The sequence below is a fragment of the Heterocephalus glaber genome, unplaced genomic scaffold (genome assembly GCF_053883595.1).
Source record: "Heterocephalus glaber isolate CG9 unplaced genomic scaffold, H.glaber_assembly_v1.0 deba00001509, whole genome shotgun sequence".
NCBI classification, from domain to species: Eukaryota; Metazoa; Chordata; class Mammalia; order Rodentia; family Bathyergidae; genus Heterocephalus; species Heterocephalus glaber.
This window is the reverse complement of record NW_028258325.1, coordinates 2,462,511-2,467,447: the sequence shown is the minus strand read 5'-3', so window position 1 is coordinate 2,467,447 and position 4,937 is coordinate 2,462,511.

Below are 4,937 nucleotides of genomic sequence, written 5' to 3'. Positions count from 1 at the left end.
CCCGCAGGGCCACCACCCCACACACAGCTCCCCGGCTCCCGCCTTCCTGCTGCACTCCAGGATCTGGGAAGCCATGCGGTCAGGGCACACTCTGGAGAGCTCCGTTGGGAAGTCCTGAGCGGTCAATGCTAGTTAACGAGCTAATTTCATTTACGTGAGCAGAGAAACTGCTGATGGAATCCTCAGTATTTTCCCTCGGTCGATGGCTTTGAGTTTTATGCTCCTTCAACATATCAGCAATGCTTCCGAGACCCGAGGCAGGGGAGCTGCTCCTGAAGCCCCTTCCCAGAATGCAGGTGCCCAGGCCATTCCTGGGAGGGCTCCTGTGCACCCGTCCTGCTCCCGTGCCCCAGGCCTCTCCCCCTACACCCCTGCAGAGCACTGTGAGCCCCTCCCCGGGCAGGCCAGGCCAGGACCTGTCACCGGCCTGGACCCCCAGGGGCACCTCGTGAAGCTGTCCAGCCCAGCCAGGAGGCAGCAGGGGAGCCCCAGGGCAGGGACGGCTCCCTGGGGACAGGGATGATGGCCGGTCCCTCTTCTGCTCCTTCTGCTCTGGGGTCCGGGCACACCCTCTTTCTGCTTCTGAGGTTCCCGTCTCCGTCCCCCGCCTGCTTTCCAAGGGCCCCTCAAGGACACAGCCAGCCTCTCCCCCCGCAGGAGGGAGCCATGCACGTGCATGGTCAGCTCGCAGCCCACCTGCCCCTGCAGGCACAGGCACTTTGGGGGTGGTTCCAGCTCCCCACCCTGGAATCAGGACAGGGGTTAGACAAGGACCCTCAAGTGGACCACAGAGCGCTGGGCCCTTGGTGTGATGGGGCCCGAGGTCATCAGCACAGAAGGAGCTGTGGCCGCAGGGGATCTGTGGCCTCCTAACCCCGAAGAGGTGCAGATCCGGCAGAGCAAACCGAAGACAGGGTGAGCAGCCAGGCCCGTTTCGCCCCATGTGTGACGCGCTGGCCACTTTCCCCTTGGGGCTCAGCTTCCTGTTTTGTACCTGGAGCCTAATGGTGCTGGCTCTCTTAGCTAAAGTAGGTTTGGGTTCAGTAGCAGAAAGACCCCACAATACACAATGCCTCACCTAGGGGAGAGCTTTGTTTCTTGCCCATAAAATTTTCCTGGGCGATGTCCCTGGCTGATGGGCAGCATCCCCAGCACCGCCACCTGTGACTCCATCTTCCCCCAGGACCCCGCCATTACCTGCAGCCAGCTGGGGAGGTCAGGGAGGGTGCAGAGCAGCTGTCCCTGCTTCTTCCAGGGATGGCACACGTGTCCCCACCCGCCCTGCCCAAAACCTGGTCACCTGATTGCAGCCGACTGCAAGGGAGGCTGGGAACTGTCCTGTGGCCACAAGCCCAGAAGACGAGGGGATGTGGACACTGACGGGCAGCTCACTGTCTCCGCCACACACCTAGGGCTATTTTGGAATTAATAAAGGAGTTGAAATACATTATGCAGAAGCTCGCTGTGCTGTGATGTGGAGACCAGTAGTATTACACAGACTGCTAATACGTGTTTAAAAACGAAGGCTGAATTAAATACTGCACAGGTTCTCCTATATGAGAAACCCAAAATATAAATAAACTAAAGAACAAAATAAAAGATAGATAGGGCCGGGGATTTAGCTCAGTGGTTCCACCACCTGCCTCGCAAGCTAAGGACCCGAGTTGGATCCCTGGGTACCAAACAATAAATAAATAAATAAAAGATAGATAATAAGAGAAAGGGAGATCGATTTTTTTCCCAGATAGGAAAAGGACCAAGGGATGGAGAGAAGGAGGGGAAGGAGATAGAAAGAGAATTAAGATGTGCTGTGTATGTGCACTGGCTCCCCAAGGAATGCGAACATTGTGTACTGCAAACGTGTGCTAATCAGAATAAAAACTTAGAAAATGAATGCTATGTGAAAGGCATTTTTACTGGATGGAGGTGGACAGGTAAAGATGGAGGGGTGGAGGGGTGAATGAGAGAAGGGGTAGGAGGTGGACAGATGAGTGGGTGGAGGATGCATGGGTCACGTGTGGATGAGCGGAGGAGCGAATGCAGTGTGGACGGAAGGAGGACCCGGTGTTCCTGGATGGTGGCACAGGCTGGCTCCAGGACCAATGGCTAGCCTCGGGGAGTTAGAAGACAGCAGAGTCCCTAGGGGTCAGGGGGCTTCTGAGACGGTGAGATCCTGGGCCAGAGTGGGGTCTGTGCTGCTGCCCTGTGACAGGGCTGTGGCCCCATCTGCATTCCCTGGCACTGGTAGCAAGGAGCCGAGCCCAGAGGCCCAGAAGTGAGAAAGGAGGAAGCGGCCGTGCAATGGCATCCCTAACCAGGGAGCCGGCAGGGACCCCTGAGAGCTCTCCGGGGCCTCCGCAGCCCCTGCCCTGAGGTTCTGTGGGTCAGGACAGTGTCCCGAGCCGGGGTTAAGTTGGCAGCCACACATTTGGCTTTATACCTAGAAAGCTCCCTGGGGCAGCAGGTGGAGCAGGGAGGCAGAGGCATGCAGGCCCCTCTGCCCCAGTGTGGCTTCCGCTGCCTTGGCTGGTTGCTGTAATGATGTTAGCCCTGCTCTCAGCACAGGAGGTGGAGTCATTGGATTAGGGCCCCTCTGAAAAGGCCTGGGGCTGACAAGTCCTCTGTCTCCTTCAATTAGTGGGAGATCGATGTCATCTCCTCCGGGCAGGAGGTGATGGCTGTCCACGTCAGGGGGCCTGACTGAGGGTGGTGGCCCTGGGCTGGGTTGACCCTGCAGTGACCTGGGGGTGGGTGAGGGCCCCTCCCTGCTCCCAGGCGGGTGTGACTTCCAGGGGTGCAGTCTCTCCAGCTGGCCTGTCCCACGGGGAAGAGGCGCCTGTCTGGGGAGTCACATGGAGGCTCTGGGTAAAGCTCTGTCCAGACCCAGGCCCTGGTCCTCCTCTACTCGCCCTTCCTGCCCCGTGTAGGGACAGGACACCCTCTTTGCCATCTGCCTGCTCCCCCAGCCTGGCCCTGAGCAGCACCCGCCTGTGTTCTGTCTGCCCAGTCCCTGCTGACAGTGCCCCGTGTCAGCTTGAGGCTCCTGGAATGGGGCACCGAGCTGGGGATTCAGCCCTTCAGGACTTCTGGACCGTGCTCAAGTGAGGTCTAGAGGCACTGGGACAGTGGGACCTCAGAGCTCAGGGAGGCCGGGACACGCGGCTGCCCACTGGGGGCCTTGGTGACCCAATTTGTCACCTTCTTGGGTTCCAGTCATAGGGCAGCCATAATGGCCACAAACCAGGGGCTGCAAACAACAACTTTCATCCTTCCAGAGTCTGGAGGCCCCATTGGAAGGTGAGGCTGGCAAGGCCATGCTCTGGAGGCCTGGAGAGGGGCCACCTCACCTGCTTCCATGGCAGCAGGGTGCTTGGCCTGTGGCGCCACCCTGGGGTCCGTGCTTGCCTTCCTGTGTGCCTGCCTCTCCTCCCCTGTCTCTCCTCAGGGCCTCATCTCCAAGTTCGTCTTCTCTGCTCTACACAGACCCTTTCCCCAGGCACCGTCCAAACACAGGTTTGGGCTCTAGCACACGGACACGTCCTATACAGTGCCACGGGCCACTGACACCTCCCTCCACACCTTCCTCTCTGCATCTGCACCCCAAGATTGCCCTCTGCACAGCCCCCCATGCCCCAGGCCCCACACCAATAGTTCTGTCAGAATCGGGGCCCTTGGGCAAGGCCACCTGAGGTCCTCGTGCCCGATGCGGGCCCTGGCTCAGGAGCCCCCTTGTTGGAAGCCCTGCAGCCCCACTCCAGCCTGGCCATGGGGTGTCCCAGGGCTGAGTGGTCTTTCCTTGCTGTAAAGCACCCTGAGATGGCCACACTACTGTCCCTCACTAGGGCAGGGCCCACATCTCCTTTGGACCCTCCAGCAGAGCCCAGCTGACAGGGGCTGAAAAGGACTCATGGGGGAGCCTGTCTTTGTTACTTTCTCATTACTGGGACACATACCCAACACTCACAATTTAAATGAGGAGAGGTTTGTTTTGGGTCACAGTTTGTAGAGGTTTCAGTCCAGAGTCAGCTGGCTCCAGGGCAGGGTGACCTGGCAGAGGAGAAACAGTCCATGGCAGGGCAGGCAGGAAGTAGCAAGAAGCAGCCCAGAGTCAAGGGAGGAGGAAGGACATGGATTTCCCCTCCAGGCCACACCCACCATGGGGACTCTCCTCTTCCCACCAGGCTTCACCTCCCACATCTCATGCAGCTGTAGACCCTCAGTGGACTAAATCAGTACCACACACCCGTGCTCCAGTCACTCCCCAAAGTCCCACCTGTGAGACACGAGGCTTTGGGGGACATCTAGATATAAGCCGAAATAGATGCTCTCCAAGCGGAGGCATCCTGGTGAGCTGCAGTGAGCATTCCAGGGAGCAGAGGGAGGGGACTCAGCAGTGGTGCCTGGGACCCCAAGGAAGCAAAGAGGCCGGGCAAAACGCAGAGACTCAGGGGCTCAAGGCCACCAAACAGAGAGGACCAAAGGCCAGTGAATGAGAAGAGGCAGGTGTCCGTGAGACAAGGGGGTGGCAGGAGGACAGGCAGATGGGCAGGGAGACGGATGGGTGGATAGCTGGCTGATGTCCGAGCCAGACAGCTGGCCAGGTGAACATCACAGGCGGTGGAGGGACAGGCGATAGGCAGACATGCAGAGAGTGAGTCTGCCTCTTCCGCCTCAGGAGGTCCTGGGTCTCGTGTGATGGGGAAGGGCCACGCGGGGGACTGTTCTGTTGAAGGGGTGTTCAGATGAGGACCCCACAGGTATCAGATGCTTTCTGCTTCGCATGACAGGAACTCACCTCCCGCGGGTGAGCACTGAGTCTCAGTGCTTGATGGGCAGCTCGGAGAGGCCCCGGCCCCAGCGGCAGGGACAGAGCCCGGAGCCCGGTCTCCGGCTGTCTCAGCGGGAAACCCTCCCTCTCACCCTCTCCTCGAAGCAGC